This window comes from Lissotriton vulgaris, chromosome 6, assembly GCF_964263255.1.
Source record: "Lissotriton vulgaris chromosome 6, aLisVul1.2, whole genome shotgun sequence".
Classification (NCBI taxonomy): Eukaryota; Metazoa; Chordata; class Amphibia; order Caudata; family Salamandridae; genus Lissotriton; species Lissotriton vulgaris.
The window spans coordinates 572165684-572185633 of NC_141694.1; the positions used below are offsets into that span (position 1 = coordinate 572165684).

General features: G+C 43.9%; 1 pseudogene; it reads right to left on the reverse strand.

Moving 5' to 3' along the window:
• Nucleotides 1-11076: 11076 nt before the first annotated feature.
• LOC147707665 (translocon-associated protein subunit gamma-like) overlaps nucleotides 11077-19950 on the reverse strand; it is a 54373-nt pseudogene continuing 45499 nt past the window's right edge.

Sequence of the window (19950 nt, forward strand, 5' to 3'; positions counted from 1 at the left end):
ATGTTAGTTATCCGCTGTGATGTTGCCGTTGGCCTGTTAGGCAATGATGGTCATGATGCGTAGGCTGGTTGTCCCTTTCAGCCTGTAGTGGACAGTAACATCGTCAGATGTTGGGCCTGTGTGGCAGGTGCATTTCCTGGGGGGCCGCTGTTTTTGTCTGCACTGCCTCTGTGGTGTACCGGGGAGGGAGGGTGCTGGGTGGGTATTGTGGCCCTCTTGGGTGTCCGGGCTGCATGATGAGTGGTGCCGTGGCATCTGTTGCCCTTCCGATGACGCCCTGTGCTGGGCTCTCTTTTGTGGTGCAGGCTGCCGCCCGACTTTACACCAGGTCAGAGAAGGCGTTCATTTCCTGCTGCTAATGCGCCTTATCGCGTGTTTTGTGTTCTTATCGCAGATCTGGCTGGTCGTTGTGAATGTTGAGGTGCCGTGTTTTCATGGCTTTTTGCAAGGGAACGCCTACTCTGCATCTCATTAGCAATAGTTGCAGAGGTCCTCTGGCGATGGTTTTTGTGGCTGCTATCATGGGTTATCTGGTGCTGTGAGCTGTTAACACCAGCTTGTGAATGGAGAGGTACATTTATCACGACTTTGGCTGCGATAAAGTGCTGTTAATTCTGCGATAGATCCTAGTGAATATGGCCCTTAGTGTTTTTTCTTAGATGCCCTTGTGGGCTAGGATATGTAGGGGGAACAAGCAGGGAATTGCGGATTAGAATACAGGAACATAAATCAGCAATTTGAACATGTAAACCCAATGCCCCATTTGTAGATCACTTTTTGAAAAAAGCATGGGCAAACGGACTTTAACTGGGTCATATTGGAAAAGATAACTGTAAATAGGAAAGGGGGCTGTATAGAAGATGAGCGTAAATTAAGAGAAGAATGGGAAAAATTAATTCTATAATTAACTGGAAGTCTAGATAGAACAATGAATCTCCAAATGAGAAAGGTGAAGAGACGTCCCCCACACAGAGACCGTTCATGTCATATTGGTGCTAATTGCCCAATATGTTAAAAATTGCTGAGTGCCATCTATGTCTTGACAATTGTATAGAGTGAATATGTCATATCGCGAGAGTAATAGAAAATATGTGGATACATTTGTGGAAAATGATTTTGCCCCACATCCAAAAAAGGATCAATGCACAAACACATAAGAGATAGGGGTGTATATATTGGTTGTAAATTGCCCAATATATTTATCATTGCTGATATCTATGGAAGTCCTGATATCTATAAAGAGTAAATATGCTCTGTTTTTATAACAAAATATTCTATATACATATTAAAACATATTAAATGTACTTTGAAGTGCTCATTTTTCGGGTCATCATTCCTTAACAGGGCAATTTTTTAACGAATAACAACAATAAATACATATGGTAGAAAGATTAAAAACCAACTGAACAACATGTGTGTCCTGCGAATTTCACCATTGAGGAGGCAGTATCATGATGATTTATTATAGCACTACCCGATACACGAAGACCCTTAGCGGCTAATTGCAACATTTGGGGCCAGATGTAGGTCACCAAATACCGGTCGGTAACGGCCGATTTCGGCCGTTACCGACCAGTATTTGGTGATTGAGATGTAGGGGGGCAAAATTTTGCAGAATCTGTAAATTTACCGATACGGTAAATTTACCGATTCTGTAAAATACCGAATCGGTAAATCTATATGTAGGTGGCACAGCAAACAGTGCCACAGACCCCTAAGAATTTGTTATTTATCATGTAATACTATTGCATGGTAAATAACAAATTCCTGTGTACATGCACATCTGTGCATGTACACCTGTGCCATGTGGCACACAGACATGCCCTAAGGGCATGTATGTGTGTCACATGGCACACAAGCCTGATTCAGGGGTGCAACAGGGTGTCAAATTGACACCCTGTCCCCCTGGTCATTTCGGTAATTTTACCGCATCGGTATTTACAGATTCAGTAATTGCCATTTGTTCCTATGGGCCTTAAGGCCCATAGGAATCAATGGCAATTACCGAATTGGTAAATACTGATTCGGTAATTACCAAATTCTACAGATTCGGTAAATTAATCGGTAAAAATACCTACATAGCATTGACCAATTTGTAAATAATGAAGTGGTAAAAATCGATATTTACGAATCTTGGAGTTTAAGGGCGAACAAGAATAACTAGGACCGAATACATCAGGTTTTAAAGTATAAGGGATAAATCAAGGTCATAAAGTGGGAGGAGCATGTACTCCCAGGTGAGGAAGTGAAGTAGATAAATTCCAGTATGAACAGCCAGACTGTTTCTTTAAGAGTAATGAAGACAACAAGGCGCGTCCCGGCAAACGGAAGGTAAGGATGATCAATTAGCCCACTTCATTACACAGGACGGGGAGGGTCAATTCTCTATCCAAACGTGAACAGAGTAACAAGGACAAAATAGAGGGATAGACCATACCCAGGAGGATATTGTATTATATTCACAATAACGATAAAAAAGTATAACTCAATGAAATATATTTATCTCTCACTTGTCTCTTCAAAAGGGTGTTTATATTGATTACATATGGAAACATGTATCCACCATTCCTTTAGGCGCCGTAAATTAGAAGCATAAAGGGCCTCATACCCGGCTTGTGGAAAAACGGTGGGTTATGCAGCTCAACCCCGAAAAAAACGACCAGGTAATAGAACAACCTTGATTTTAAAACAGGTATCCTGATGGGATGCAGTTCATAGAAATCAAAAAGGTACGTTGATGGATATGGGTGGGGTTTGAGGAGAGAGAATAATAATAAACAGCAAAAGGATAATCCTGGTTAGCCCTTCACTTCCTTATTAATGTTTTAGAAATTCTGAGAGACTCGCATTATTGGGGCCAGTGGATAACTAATTGCCATACGAAGAAGTCGAATGTCATATTGGAATATAAAGTAAGTTAGATATCCTGAAAATAATGGCTTGACGAATGGGTGTCCCATGATCCCTCGGAGGTGGGAACATAGAAAAATCGATGGTGATAGATAGGATAACTAAAGTGCGATCTGGTTAAAGAAGTGATCTAGTTATCAAAACAAGATGGCAGGTGGTATGTAAGATTGAGTGTTTTGGGTATGAACCAATGGCCAGATGTATCAAAGGGTTTTACCCATTCTGTGTCTATGGGAAAATGTGTTCATACATATGGCCCATGCATATGAGAATCACAGTACATAAAGGGAGAGTAACCGCTCCGAGGGGATGTAACTTGCTAAGTGATGATTGTGGGGTAGAAATAATATGGCAGCTTATGGGAATGTGACAGAATACGGGTAGGACAAAAGGGAGGAAAAAATCGTTATGGAAAAATATTTTGGGCTTATTGTTGTCTTTATGTCTCTTTCTGTATAGGTTTAACTGTATTTCAAATATTATGAGCGATATTAATTTATTCAGAAGAAGGTGGCTTTTAGGTGTTTGATGTTACCCTGTGTAATGAGCAATAACTAAAACAAATGAGTGACTTAAAAGACGCATGTGATTGTCTCCCTGTTGGTTTTCGTCTCTGTTTTCAGTCTCATGTTTATGTTCCTGTGCAATTAATTGTTTGTAATTGTGAATTAGGACATGAAAGAATAGCACATGACGAAGGGCTACAAATATTTTTTTTATTTGACCTTCTTTCATGCTAATTTGTAAACATAATGTGTTAGTGCCCTCTTTTATAAAAAAAACACTTTGGGGTATTCGTGATGTCTGCATGAAATGTTTTTTAAAAGAGAATTGATGATCTTTAAATAAAGTGATAATATTTTATACTATATTGGTGTGGCACTCAAGCTTCAATGCAACCGTTTATATACATAGTATGTGGATTGTGAATTGAATAAGAGTGTATAGGGTGTTAATAATTCTATAAACAGACCCTTATGGGGAGTTCTTTTCTTGACTTAATAGTCTAATGAGGTGCCTAATATGCCAGTTGGGCCGGCCTCCCACGCTGCCTGTCTGCACCCACCTTTTGCCCCCTCCCCAAGCTATCAACTTGTTGTGGGTGAGTCCCCCTAGTTCTAAGGGGACCACAGGAGTAGTCTCAATCTGGCTGAGGTGAAGGCTAAATCATGCCAAAAAGCATGTGCCCTTTTAGCTTCTTACTACAGTTGAGTGGCCAGTCCTTACTGGTTGGCCTCAGCCTGCTCATATCCTCTGCCCTTTAGCAATGTCACTGTATGACTTCATGTCGGCCAGCATTCCTTGAGCATCTCGGCTCTGAAGCAGCTTCCAGTGATGCATCCCCCATATCATCTGATGTACAGGAGGTAGCTGTCCTGGTGCAGTTAGGTCTCAAGTGAACAGATGGCTAAATGTCTGGTATTAGGTCCACACCTGGGCTGGCAAGACCTCATCAAAGCCCTCAACAGGCCCTGGTGACACATAGCGGATGCAGCCCCATACGGGTGATCACGAATTTGGTTGATATAGCTAGGGCTGGTCAGACACAACTTTGCAGTTGCAGCCCTGCCCAGGCCGATCACAACTCAGTCAGCTGACACCCCACAAATGCCAGCGACAACTGCACAGGCACAACACGCCTCTGGCAGTTTCAGCCTCTCACAGGGTGATCACAGTTTTGATAGTTGGTGTAGTGTTGCTGCTTTCATGCAGTAGAATGTGTGAGGTAATCTAGCTATGATGTTGTATGGAATGTATGAGATCAGGGCCGGTGCTAGGCATGGGCAGCATGAGCAGATGCCCAGGGCCCACATCTGCTCGCAGCAGTGGGTCCTTGCCCCTTTAAAGACTTCAGAGTCTCGAGGCCCGGTGGGGGGGGTAGGGATCAGCCCTAAGAGTTTACATGTTTTCTTTTTTATCAATTGCCCCTGTTGGTCCCTCTCTCTGGGCCTAATCGCTGCATCTGCATGATGATAGCAGCGATTAGACAGGTACTTAAAGTGCCCTTTTGTGCACGGCGCCCTGCCCCTGTATGAATGAAAAGCAGGATATCCTGCAGGGCTCACAACAAAGGATAGAATTACGACCCGTTGCATGAAAACTGCTCACCTAGGATGAGGGAAAACCAGGAAAGAAAGCCTAGAGGTGAGAAAAAAGGGTAAGACTAATGGAATAAAGTGAGATGGGGGAGCAGATAGGTGTGAATATGGCAGTGAGGCAATGGGTGCAGGCAGAGGAGCAGACACAGCATATACGAGTGGCTGGAGCAGGGCTTTAAGCGTCTTAAAACCAGCAGTAAAGTAGAATGGACATTGAAACGGTCCCCCTATCTGGTCCATTTCTCATGTCCTTACTTGACCTGCAAAAAAACTGGTCTAGTTCTACACGATGAAGGTATGACAGGTTTGCAGGGTCTGATAGGCTTATAGGTCAATCAGGCTGTGCCCAGCGATCTAATCTGTCAGGTCAGTATGTAGGTTTGTATTGGCTGTTTTGTCGGCCTGCTTTATGTTGTTGATTTTTGTGAAACTGCGGACTACCCCAGGACTCCATTTCCCAGGGGGCATTGCGGTCTTGCGGTAGGAGCCGTGTTTTGCAGCGCCAGCCGGCCCATAAAGCTCTTATCGGGCTCCCGCGGCACAGACAGGCGCGGGCTGGCCATAGCGGGCAGGGGCCGGTTTTGGGCCCCTGGGGGCCGATTTTGTTACAGGGCCGTTTTTGCAGCATAGCTGCAAAATCGGCCCTGTACCAAAATCGGCCGAAAACCGGCCCCGGCAAAGAGCTCGGCGGCACCTCCAACCCCCCCGAGTGTGGAGGAGGGGCAGGCCGAGCACTTTGCCAGGGCCGTTTGTGGTTCCCAGTCCGGCCCTGGGCACAGACCCCGTGCGGGCCAAGGGCGGGCCCATCTGTGCCCGTCTGTGTCCGGATGAGGCTGGGCTGAGCCTAATCTCTTGGTTTCTTCCCTGGACTGAGTGAACGTTTGATTATTGGGAAGGACTCCTCATATGCTGAAGTAACTTTTTCTCTTTTCAAGTACTACCTTTGTTTTTTGCAATTGTTTTTACTGTACAAGGGAGGAAAAGGCTAACTACTTGTACTCTACTATACATGACTTTCATGTTCCCATATGATAAAAGAACATGGGTATTTTTAAAACTTTTTTGACCGGAAGGGGATAAAGGGACGGTTTGGGGCCCCTGGTACTAATTATAGACTCTTTAGCTCGGCCTAAGGAATTAACAATGGGTAAAAGAAAGTTACCAAGCACTCAGCATAATCCAGCAAAGAGGGTCTCCAGTGAGGCACAGCAAACATTACTGAGTTACCTTACAGGGGCAATAGGGGCTTTGGAAAAACAAATATCTTCCTTAGAAGAATCATTAGAGGCAGGTTCGACCTGCCTGCGCTACTATTGAATTAGGGAAAATACCTGATGTACAAGAGTCTACGGGGCTAAGGTCAAAGGATATTTTACCTCGCAACAGTTGTATCCAACATGTATCTGAAGAAATTATATTAAGTGACTGACTCCTCTCTACAACCCCCACAGAAAAAATTAAAAAATCGAACTACAACTGATAAATTGAATGATGAGTTTGAAGGGGGTTAGCCCATACAAAAATATTAAAGATTTTGGACCCTTCCGCCCCAAAACAGGGCAAGCAGGGGAAAAAAAGAGCAGGGATAAGAAAAGGCTCCTGGATGAAACCCATAAAAAGACCGATTCTTATGGTAATGGCCTAAAGAGTTTAACAGCCTTGGTCGAAAGATAAGATCTTTACCTACGAATCTCACTAGATAAAATGGGTGAAAGATTTGCCTTAATAGAAACCTCCTTGACCAATCATCCCCTTAAGGGAAGCTCGAGGAACTGTACTTAGAATAACACCCCACAGAGTAAATGTAAAATTGTCCTTTTTCACAAATGGGCTAGTAACTGACCGACAAAAGGCAGAACCTGGGCATGGGATCCTTGTTTCCTAAGTAAAACCATAATTATCCTGCACCATTAACAGCTGTTCCACATGCACCCATGCCCTACCTACCTATTGCTACAATGGGCGGCCACCCCACTGGAGGCAGTGGTCTGTCCAATTCTCCTCTGAACTCTCAGCTATGGAGGCTCCAGATAATCTCAGGTGTGAGAAAAGTCTTTCTAACATAAACAACCGATGGATTATATGTTACGTAAGTGACTGCCCCCCTTATGGTACGACCAAACCAAGGCTGAAGCAATAAGCAAGGGTGTCTTTGTGGACTGAAAACATTAATTGACCACGCAAAGAACCATGGACATCCCCTTAAATGCCAGTCACCAGAACGTCAATGAAATATTGATGGATTCGAGACATAGGCGCCATCCAAACTACTGAATTTAAATTGGCGAGAATAGTTCTTTGAAAGAAAAGCATTGAATGAATCGCTCCTCGAAGTCAAAGGACATATTAAACCGCTTTGGTCTACCTTGCTGAGAAGGATGGAGCAATGGGCAGAATTGGTATTGATGAAGGCAGACATTGTTCATTCATGTTCAGCCAAAGTGAGAAACACTTCCCCCAAGTGGCCTTCTCACTTTATGCACCCTGGCCATGCAAATTGGTTCAACACACCAATAATCAACCCAAACTGATATATTGTTTTGCCCCACTCAGGGCACCCTGTCCGGTTACCGCCATGGCAAACGTACCGCAACGCCAACTGAAGGCAGGGTAAAACACAAGTTTAGACCTAGAGCTGTTCACAGCGGCACATACATCGAGACGCCCAATATTGCCCAAAACTAGAATCAGCAGATGTCCAAGCTACATACAGCAAGGTAGTTCCACGGAAAACTTGACTCTTGTGCCACTATATACCAAGAGCGGTACAAAAGGGGGGTGGTGATGGACGGAGCATCTGAATCAATCAAACACTCACACCCAGTCAAAAGATCTGGGTTTAATCCATCACCGTTCTTTAGCCCACTCTGCCACCTCAGTTCAGACATGGCTATATGCAACTCAGTCTGACCCTGTGCCTCTTGGGAACAGTCCAGCCCGAACTGCCAAGCCATGTCTTCCCTGGACCGGAATCAAGCTTCCGAGGACCGGTTTCTGGCTTTCCAGCCGTCTTCAGCCCGGCTTGCTTGAATCCAGTGGCAAAGTGAGCAAGGGACTCACGTCTGAGCATACCCTGCCACACTTATGAATGTATGACATTGTTCTACATTCTGTCCATCAACTGTGTTTTTTGCAATTTTCACCCCGAGTGTGCTGGGTATACTCAGACGTGAGTCCCAGGCTCTCCACACCACTGGAGTCAAGCTATCCAGGCTGATGAAGGCTGATAGCCAGAAACCGGTCCTTGGAAGCTTGATTCCGGTCTGGGAAAGACATGGCTTGGTAGTTCGGACTGGACTGTTCCCATGAGGCACAGGGTCAGAGCTGATTTGCATATAGCCAGTGTCTAACCCAGGGTGGTGTGGAGTGCAAAAAAAGATGGATTTAGGCCCAGATCCTTGTACTGAGGTGAATGTATGACATTGTTCTACATTCTGTCCATCAACTGTGTTTTTTGCACTATATGCCAAGAGTCACGTCAGGCGGCCACTTCCTTTTGCACCACACCTTGCTCCTGCCATGCTGCCAATCATAGTAACACCACAACTACTAACCCTGACACGTGCAAGGTTGACACTACGGCCTATTCCCAGCCCTCAAAGCTATAAGAATGGCTTGGGCAGCAGGCAATAGTGATTTTAACGTAAATTGAATTAATCAATGACTGTTGTGGTCATCCCTAAAATAGACAGACAGCGCCAACTCGTGGCAGGCTGTCACAAGCGCCGGTGTGACAAGTGACGTGCAGCGCACCAGAAACCACTCGGCCATATTACACAGGTAAACTTGATGCTGTAATTTAGCATATGGGGCTCATTGCCACACTTTCTCACCTGTAACATTAGCCCAAAAGCAAGCCGTAAACCAAATCTGCCTTCAGACACCAGAGCTGTTTTATGGCAGCAGGCACAGTTCCTCCGGTGCACATGCCCCGGAGCATGCTTCCACCTTGAATACACACAAAAGGGCCTCCTCCTACTCTCTAATAGAGACCACCTCTGGCTTGTTATTGAAATCTGCCTCTAGTCCGTAATGGGGGACATATATACCTCAGAAGGGCACCTCTAATTCTTTAACCCGAATGCCACTGTTTAGTAGTCCACGCAAGAACGGAACGCTAAGAGAGGCCTGCTCAGAGAATTTGACTCCTTCTCACGGGCAGTTTAAGTACTGACTCCTCTGACTCCTGCATGTAAGCAGCACCTGCCTGCATAGCAGTAGGTTTGAACTCTTAAAGACAATCAATTCAGTGAACCAGCGGGAGTAATAGTAAACGCAGCTCCTCACTTAAAAGTCTTTGCACACTGTCAATTAAAGGAATTGCGCTTGTGGGCCACAACCCGCACATCCAGGATATAAACTTAAGAAAGGTTCACATCACCTTCACTCACAACTACAGCGTGAGGGCGGGTGTCGAGAAAAGCGATCATGAGCACTAACAATAGCTATTGTCATCTCACTGCCGAGAGTAGGGCATTCCGCCTGGGACCTCGCAGGTCTTGGCTAGATCAAACAGGGGACCGGTGCAGCACCTAGGACCTCGCCACTCTAGTGCGAGTCACCAGGGAGATCGTCGCACAACTGTGTTAATTTTAAATTTAAATGCAAATTATTAACATTAAATTATCAGGGTCTGCCTAACTACCCATAAGAAGACACATTGGCACGTACCCGGGACCTAGCTGTAAACAGCACCCCGCTCCAACCAACAGAGCTAATCGGCCTCAAATGTGAACCATCCTGCCCATCTCCTGCCCTGGGCCACAAGGCCACAAGGCCACTTCGTCGTGGCCCATCCGCATGCAACAGCTGCAGTGCTGTAGCGGGGACACAAACTGCATACCCCAGACATGGAACCAAGCGGGTATGCGTTGGGTGGGGTTTGGGATTATACCGGCTAACTTACTGAAAGCTGGCAATGCCGCTTCTACGCAGCCCCTGCACCCCCAACGCTGCAAAGCTGTTGCAGAGGATCTGTGTAATGCCCCAGGCAGGGGACATGAAACAGGTTGGGGTGGGGTGGCTGCTGCACCTGCAGACTCACCTTTCAAAACTCTTGTCAAGTTTACAACAGGACATTTAGGGGCATATTTAAAATGAAGTAGCGGGGCATGGCGTCAGGCTCCCTGGCTCAACGCCTATGTGGGAAGGGTATGCTCAGGCGTGGGTCCCGTGCTCACTACGCCACTGGAGTCAAGCTATCCTGGCTGAAGACGGCTGATAGCCAGAAGCCGCTCCTAGGATGCTTGATTACGGTCCAGGGAAGACATGTCTTGGCAGTTCGGCCTGGACTGTTCCCATGAGGCACAGGGTCAAGGCTGATTTGCATATGGCCATGTCTGAACTGGGGTGGCTTGGAGAGCAAAATAACGATGGATTAAACCCAGATCTGTGACTGGGGGTGAATGTTTTGCCATTGTGCTACATTCCGTCCATCATCTTGTGTGTTAACGCCATGTTCCACCACTTCTGAAACGCCGGGCTGCACCATTTTTACAACAGTATGGTGCAGCCCTGCGTTTCCCCCTGCACTGCCAATAAATTATGAGCCTAGCTCCAACGCAGGCACCCTTGCACCATGGTGCAAGGGTGTCTGGTTAAATGGTGTTTTGTCACATCCATGCTTAATACAGCACACAAAGAAGTAACAAAATGTTATTACACATAAACAATCAATGACCTTTTGCTGTTTCTATGTGTCCTGCACAACACAGAGCACAAGGAAACAGCAAAAACGAGCAAAAATTAAGCATTTCTCCTCATTGCGCTTGTTCAAGACCAGGTTTTCCATGGTCTTAATTTTGGCGCTGCCTCCTATTTACGTTGCCTTTGTAAATAGGAGGAAGCTTCAAAATCAATGAGTGTTGCATGAATCAGAATGAAAGGGTGCCTTATTCACAAGGCAGCATTGAGCTACATCAAGCGGCTTAACGCTGCCTTGTAAATAAGACAAAGCACATATCGCCACAGAAACGTCCCTAAAAGTGAAGTTCCTTTGGCGATTGGGGCTTGGAAATATGCCCCTTAATCTGTACATTTTACACAAAAGCACATTTTCTGCATTGCTTCAGTCTTTAGACCCTGTGGGGAGTAAAGTGCTTAGTGCTGATGAAGCACTTATATTTAGAATGTAGTTTACAGTGGGGTTGAAGTTCCTCAGAACAAACAAGCATTTGCAATTTAATAGGTCTCGCATTTGCAGTAGTTTTAGTTATTGGCATTGTAAATGACAATGCAGTTTATTTACGTTTTGGTTTTTAAACATAAATAAAAGGTATTGACGTTTAGAATGCCAATAGGTTAAACTTGCGTAAGTGCGAGACCTATTGCATTGCAAATCGTTGTTTAACTTTAACACTGAGCGTGGCGCCCACTTCAAAGAAACTGCACTTTTTTTTTCTTTAACACAGAGTGAGGTGTCCTTGAAGCGAGCACCACGCTCAGTGTTAAAGTTAAAAAAAAGAAACAGAGCGCGTTCCTTGAAGCGGGCGTTGCGCCCAGTTTGAAAATAAAATCAAAAATATACAAACAGAACACAGTGTCCCTGAAGCGGGCACAGCGCACAGTATGAAAGTTAAAAAATGAAAATAAAAATGACAAATCAAATCGTTTACATAGGTCTTTTCATGAAAGCAGTTGGTTTTGATGAATTTTGTAGGTCTTATCCACAGACAGCTTCTATCTGTCACTGAAGCCATGGAATCTTAAACACACTTATTAGTGATTCAGATGCTGTAATCTATTTCTTAATTCTGCCTGGCACTAATCTGACCCTTAATAATACATTTGAAATAGTCCAGCCACTCCACTCCCGGAAACCAATTAATTCTTCCTGCCTCATACGTTTAGGCACTAGAAAAAACCTTTATTGCCCCCTGCACGAAGAGAAGCCAAATCAAGCGATCTGTTTTAATACACAACCCACATAAACCTATGTAAATTCCTTGTAAAATATATATCCTATCCAAAGTGTAAATATTAGTGTTTTCCAAACCATGTTCATGACATCCCACAACCTTCAATACTGGCACTACACTGATGTGGCTTCTCACCTGCATTCCTTGTGCAATGGTACATCCCTGTGCGCAGCAAATTCACCACCTTATACATTCCCTCTTTGAAAATCACTTGTAAAGTGCACTTCCAACTAGAAGGGCATCTTTGCGCTAAATAACAGATGTTTGTTGTTACTAGACTGAAGGGCACTCATTTTGTAGACCTCAGAAGGCTGAAAGGCTGAGTGGACCTGCCTGGATTTGAACCTGAAACCATGAGGTCGAGAACAGGCCGCTACAGTGGACACATTAGTCCACTAAGCCACCAGAGCCAGCGTGCAATCACCACTGTGTGCCCTTTCATATCTTCTTTCCAGTGCAACATATTCCATGCTCAACAGTGTATCACTCATGTGCCAATTTACTAAATAAGTGAGGCTATCGTGTCCACAGTGACTAAACCTTGTTTGGCGTAGTAAACATCAAAGCCATAAAGACAACTCGGGCTTGTATGCACTTGCCTTTTTTTTTTAGGTGGATCCTAGCGGCAGTGCGCATGCACTACTCGCTCTGCGAGACTGATGTAGTAGAGTATTGGAGAGAAGCTGCTCCCACTCTCCGCCCATATTTTTTATTGGCTTGTTTTATTATTTTTCTTAAATGTTGGCTTCTGGTTCATTAATAGGCTTCTTAGTCTCTCCTCAGTATGGCATTGTCTTCATTTGCAACTCCCCATGGCTACTGATCCCTTTACTTCGGTTGTTACAAGGGACCTGTTATTTAGTCTGTAAGCACTATTTAGTTTATTGAGTTTCTCCCACTGCAGCCCAGACATAAACTGCTTCAGCTGAAACCGCTTGTGTTTTTTTAAGCAGCATGGTCGCCCCATAACACGGGTGCCTGCTTTCAATCACTTTAACCCAGCATTATTTCCTGTCTGTTTCAAACCCCCGCCCCCTAGTAAAATGGATTTAGAAATGATTAGCTAATTAAGTCATGTGTCACGGCTGGTCGAGTAAAACCCCCCTTCAAGTACACAGAGGTTCACAAAGTCCAGGAAGTTACTGGTTTACCCTTGGAATCACTTTTATGTAGGAAGTTTCTAGGTCAGTGTAGTACACTAAAGGTGGCAGCAGTGACCGTGTCAAGTCAGGGATTAGGTGTTCTAGTGCTGGAGGGGCTAATTACAGGAGCCAGGTGTAGCAAGCACATGTTTTTTCACGCTGCACGCTTCAACCATCGTTTCCCAGCGAACGGAGCGTTTCTATTCCGCTCGTTCGTTAGTGAAATACTTCAGTCAGGTGAGTTTCTTTTTCTTTTCCTTTGCATCTCCGCCTGATATCTCTAAACAGATTTGTGCAGCAAGCTGGAATTCCGGAGTTCACCGGCTGGTGAACTGTTTATCTTGTTTCCAGCGTTTGCAGTGTTCGTGAGTAAAAGGAAGTGAGAGTTTCCCCTCTCACATCAAGTAAGTCCGTGACCTTGGCATCAGATCAATTTCTATTCTGGGCTTGCTAGTTCATATCCTTTATTGACAGCTTCTGGTGCGCAGTGTCTTTCATCAGCTGGAAGATTCCTTCGTAGTGCACAACCAAGTCTGAACTTTAAACACAAGGCTACAATATTCGTTCTATTTAAAGGGAGTAGTTAGGTATCTGAAAGGTTTTAGAAGTGTATTAACACTATCTTTTGTGTTTTCAGGTGCCGGTATAGCTAGAATTCCTGAGTGGAAGAGGCACAGCAGTGGAGTCTCTCTTTGTCCCATCCCCCTTTCCCTCTCTCTACTGACAGTGGAATTCAGTCCGCTGGCAGTGGGCTTTGGGATTGGAGGAATTGTCATCTGCTCCAGTGGAAGTACTAGGTTATCAGGTGCGTGGCACTTGACAGATTGAAGTGCCATAACCTAACTTCCACCTGGGCAGGATGGTGGAAGGGTAAGATGTTAGGGCCTTAGCTGCAGTCTTGGAGGGGATACAAAAACAACTCAGTGAGACCATGGAAGATAATAAGACTCTTACAGAGGAGATGAGAAAATCCAGTGAAGAGGCCAGCTTCTTTAGGCAGCGATTTGATGATTTCATTGAAGGGGGAAATCCTATGTCCAACGAGCATACATCTCAATCTCTTTCACCCTCCCCTTCAGCAGCAGAGTTGACCACACAGGTCATACATGCCATCTCCCCCACTATCCCGCCACAGAAAGGTTTAATGGTGACCCACATAAGGCCCAAATCTTCCTCACCCAATGTTCCTTACACTTTTTATGTAGGCCCATTATCTTCAAGGAGGATCAGTCTAAGGTGGCCTTTTTATTGTCTTTCCTGAGTGGGGATGCTGCGGCGTGTTCCATGCCATTGGTAAATTGTAATGATCCTATACTTTACAATTTTGAAGATTTCAAGACAGAATTTTTGCCAATTTTTGATTACAAAACCACCTCACAGACTACTGACAATGAGCTCTTAGATTTAAAACAAGGTAATACAGAATTGGTGGCATACCTTGCGCAATTTAACAAATTGATTGTAGAGACTCAATTGCAGGAAGCTAAGAGATTAGCAATATTCTATAGGGGTCTGAGGGATGAATTTAAGGATGGATTAGCTCAGATTCCTAAGAGACCAACGGAAGTATCTGAGTTAATTGATTTGGTACTTTAAATTGATCAGCAGCAAAATCAACGGAAGAGTGAACATCATAAAGAAGTTAGATCGTTCCCACCTCGTTTTGACAGAGTAAAACCTGAACCGGCTAAACCCAGTGAGATAGCAGCAGGAGAGGAGCCCATTGAAATTAGTTCTGTTCGGGGACCTCTTACCAAGGAAGAGAGCGAAAAGTCCAGAAGTGGCAAGTTGTGCATGTATTGCGGTGGTTCTGGGCACTTTGTCAAAGAGTGCCGAAGAAGATTAAGATCAGTGCATGGGTAAAAGACAGGCCCCACCTGTAAGAGGAGTTGGTCTGGTGGAAGCTTCGGATAAGACAACTCCAGAGTCTCAGTACTTAGCTAACACATACAATCTGCAGCCCCACATTTAATCATTTCCAGTATAATAAAATTGGAACCATTGAAGTGGATGAAATCTCTGTAATGATTGATTCCGGGGCAACTGGACATTTTTGTGACATTAAGTTTGCTCTGTCTTTATGCATTCGATTCGTAAAGAAAGACAAACCGGAACCTGTGCGAGCTGTAGATGGAACTAATTTGTCTTCGGGACCTATCCTTTACCACACGGAGGAACTAACTATGATTGGCCCAGGTCTTCATCAAAGTTATTTGAAATTCAGTCTCATAGATGCTCCTCAGTTTCAGTTGATTTGGGGCTTCTGTCGTTGACCGAACATAATCCAATAATTGATTGGGCTAAAAGAACTGAAGAAATTAATTCAGACTATTGCAGGGAGCATTGTTTTCATCCTCTGGTGTTGAATCAGCAACCTACACAACCGTTTGGCTTGGCCGAGACTCCGCCACTGATTTGTGCTTTGGAAGCTCCACAGATTCCTTTGGACTATCAAGAACTAACTGCAGTTTTCGATGAACATGAGGCCCAGAAGTTACCTACACATTGGGAATATGATTGTAAGATCGAGCTCGAACCTGGAGCTTCTTTACCTTGTAGCCGAATCTATGCACTTTGGGAATCCGAACATAGTTATCTAAAAGAGTACTTAGAACGATTTTTGGCTGATGGATTTATTCGGCCTTCGCAGTCTCCAGTTTCCTCCCCTCTTTTCTTCATTCCGAAGAAAGATAGAAAGCTAAGGACTTGCATAGATTATTGGGCCTTGAATGCTGTGACCAACAGAAATCATTATCCTTTGCCTCTGATTTCGGAACTTTTGAACCAAAGTGAAGGGAGCCCAAGTGTATACAAAATTGGATTTAAGAGGGGCTTATCATTTGGTTAGGATGGCCAGAAGGGGATGAATGGAAGATGGCATTTTGCACTCAATTTGGCCTATTTGAGTATCAGGTCATGCCCTTCGGCCGGTGTAACGCACCTGCAGCCTTCCAGCACTTAGTCAATGATGTGCTACGCAAATTTTTGGATCGCTATGCTGTGGTTTACATTGACGATATTCTCATCTTGTTGGCCAATCAGGAAGATCATGTCCAACATGTACGAGCCATCTTAAATAATTTGCTTGACCACCAGCTTTTTGTGAAATTGGAAAAGTGTGTTTTTCATACTACTCGCGTGGAATTTTTGGGCTTCGTTTTATCCCCTGAAGGAGTCTGTATGGATGAGTCGAAGGTGAAGGCAATCAAAGAATGGCCGTCACCTTGCAATGTGACAGAGGTACAACGTTTCATTGGGTTTGCCAATTGTTGTAGGCAATTTATCATCAGCTTTTCAGACAAGATCGCTCCTATCACTTGTCTCCTTAAAAAGAAGGAGAAGTTTTTGTGGAGTTCAGAGACTGAGAAGACCTTTCAATATTTAAAAGAAGTTTTTACCTCTGCACCCATTTTGCAGCATCCAAACCCAGATGAACCATTCTTTCTTGAAGCTGATGCTTCAAATCTAGCTATTGGAGGAATTTTGTCTCAAAGACACAAGACTACTGGGCAACTTCATCCTGTAGCTTATTGGTCTCAGAAGCTTTCAGCAGCGGAAATCAATTACTCTACAGCAGACAAAGAGTTATTGGCAGTGAAAGATGCCTTTCAGGAATGGAGGCATTATCTATTAGGGTCTAAGTATGAGGTCACAGTTTTTACCGACCACAGAAATCTACAATTTTTGAAGTCTGCTCGCACTCTCACCCCCGACAATTGAGGTGGTCCCTATTTTTTGCTGATTACAATTTTGTTTTGACTTACAAACCAGGATCTGCTAATTGAAAGGCTGGTGCCTTGTCTCGTTCGGATGTCAGAGACAATGATGAAGCTAAAAAGGAAGGTTACATAATCCCAGAGGAAAAAAGAATTAATACCATTTTATATTCAGAATTGGAGGACAACATCAAAAAGGCTCTCCCTGTAGGGAAAATGTTGGCCTGGGTAAAAGAAGATTCCAAACATGAGATTAAGAATGGTAAACCCTACTATCAAGGAAATCTTTTTGTGCCTGGTGAGGAATTATGCAAAGAAATTGTGGAACATTATAATGATGATCTTTTGGCTGGTCATAAGGATGTGAAGAAGACCTTGGAACTGATAAAACGAGAATTTTGGTGGCCTGAATTAGATGCTCAGGTGAGACAATATGTGGCGAAATGTGAACAGTGTGTTAAGGAAAAGGCTTATAGACAGCCCCCTCAAGGTTTACTTATGCCCTTGCCAGTAGCCCCATATCCCTGGCCTACCGTTTCAATGGATTTCATTGTAGATCTTCCCTCCAGTCAGGGATATTCCACCATCTGGGTTGTGGTAGATCACTTTTCTGATATGAGTCATTTTGTTCCTCTAAAATCAATCCACAAATCTGCTCAATTGGCCAAGTTATTCACTCAACATATAGTTAGCCTGAACATAATAATAAAAAAATAAACATGAAACCGTGCAGTGCGCTAGGCAGTGCGGCACCCGTACACATTCATAAAAAAAAAAAACATGAAACCCGGCATTGTGCTAGGCAGCGCAAAGCCTGATCACATTAATAAAGAATAAAAAACATGAAACCAGGCGCCGTGCGAGGCAGCGCGGCGTCAGAAAATTTAATAAAAAGAAATACATGAAACCGCGAGCCGTGCGAGGCAGCGCAGCGCCTGCAAATATTAATTTAAAAATATGCCATAGGTCTCGCATTCCAAAACAAGCGGCTGCCATTGTCCCAGCTCAATTAAGAAACTGTACACATACAGTGTAACCTCTGAGTAAAGGGGCCAGTAGCCATGGAAGGATACAAATGACGGCATGGCCGTACTGAGGAGGGACTAACAAGCCAGTTAAGGAATCAAACATCAGCATTTACGAAGGATAAAGACACAAGTCAATGAAAAATATGGGCTGGGCTTCTCCTCCGTACTCTACCTACAACAGATCACCAGAGCAGTGCTTGCGCACTGGCCTCAGGCTCGTCCTAAAAACAATGCAATGATGACAAGGTCCAGGAAAAGTGTGTTGTAGTACAAAATAGAAAAGGTTGTAGCCTCATAGTCAGCAACTTCATTTGTCATCACAAAATACTTTCATCCTTTTTTTGACATCCTCCGGTTATCTGCCTCAGAAAGATTGCTGAAAATGTCAGAGCGCTCCGAAATTTCAAAACGCAGGGATGGACCGGACCCTATTCACAAAATACGTTGCACCCCTATGTTTTCCCTTGCACTGAAGCTAAATTTAGCTGCAAGGTTTTCATTCCTGCACATAAACAATCTCTAATGGCATAATGTTTCTTCTATGTGTGATGCAGAATGCAGCACACATAGAAAAAGGAAAAACGCGGGGAAATTAAACAATTGCCACCCTAACACTCTCTTGCATGGCGTTAGTTTTTGATGCTGCCTCAGATTTACACCTCCTTGTAAATCTGGGGGCAGCGTCAAAGGCAATGGGTATTGCGGTGGAGTGCCCACAACAACACCAATTGCAGACCCCTTTCACGCTAAGTGGTGCGTGTAAAGCGGCCTTATTTACAAGGCATGGTTTAGCCACAAAAAGTGGCTTAACAGCGCCTTGTAAATATGGAGAAAGGCATATCGCCGCCAGAACGCCGCTATAAGTGACGTTCTGCTGGCAATATCCCCATGTAAACATATGACCCTGCGCCATCTCTGAGCACCTTTGTGCTTCAGAACGAATTTAAAATGTTTGTGTGCATGCAAAGTCAATGAGGTAGGAGCTGACGAAAGTCATGACACTGTAAAGAACTGCAGACTGGACAAGATCAATGTGCCATATCCTCCAATATACCCATTTGGGGATTGCAGATGCGATGAGCATTGCCAAAGAATAGTGCTGAGGACTTTGTGGGCAGGTTGTGGCTGAAGTCATGCAGAATCAGGTTCTCTTGGTACTTGGATACCAAAGGGGTCTGGGACCATTGGAGGAGAGAATTTTGCAGTGGCAATGTCTCCAAGATGAATAATGATCAAATGTCGCCTACTATGATTTGTCACAAGTGTCAGTGCCAATATTCTTATGTTTTCTTCTTGCGTAAAACAATAAAAAGACTTTTAAAAATGGACACGATATACAAAAGTGGTAAAAACCCTTTCAAGACAGTTCTTGAACTGTTTTAAACTCTAATATCTAAAAAACTACTGAATGACCTGACACCACACGAAAAAAGCATTGTCCTCTCAGTGAAGGTCCACTTTCATGTCAGGTTTGGTGAAAATTCATTCAGCCATTCAGACCATAGGTGAGAGCAAATTTCCTATGCAAACTGAAATGAGAAATAACTTGTATTTTCGCTCGCTCATTAACTTTTTTCCCTGAACAGATCTTCACGAAACGAGGCATGCAGAAGCTCACTTGACTTATTAAGTGGCTTGCCAAATTGAGTACAAAACTGTCCATGGGTCAAAAGATTCAGGCAAATCAAATAAAAGCTTTTAAATGGAAACACAGTCTAAACCAGAACTACACAGTGGAGACTGCCACTGTGTAATATATAAAATAGTGAAATGAAATAGAGTTGTGACTTCATAATGCCTGCAGCCAGCAGCCAAGGTGAAAGGCAGGGGGCACCGAATAATTACAGCTACAACTTAAAGAACGATAATGTGAAGCGTAGTTTTTTTCTTATGAACTAATATTTTTTAAATGAACAGTGATCAGCAGAAAGGAGATAGTTAGGGTGGCATAATTGTTTTTGCAAACTATAGGTTATTACTGGATTGATAGTATATAATATTGCTCCACTTGTTACTACACAATCTGAGCTCCAGCATTTTTGACATGCATTTAATTCCTTCGAATATATTCTTTAAACAAATACTAAATGCTCTTTGGTGGGTATAATTTTGCACTACAGTTGCTCTAGCTGTCTGGG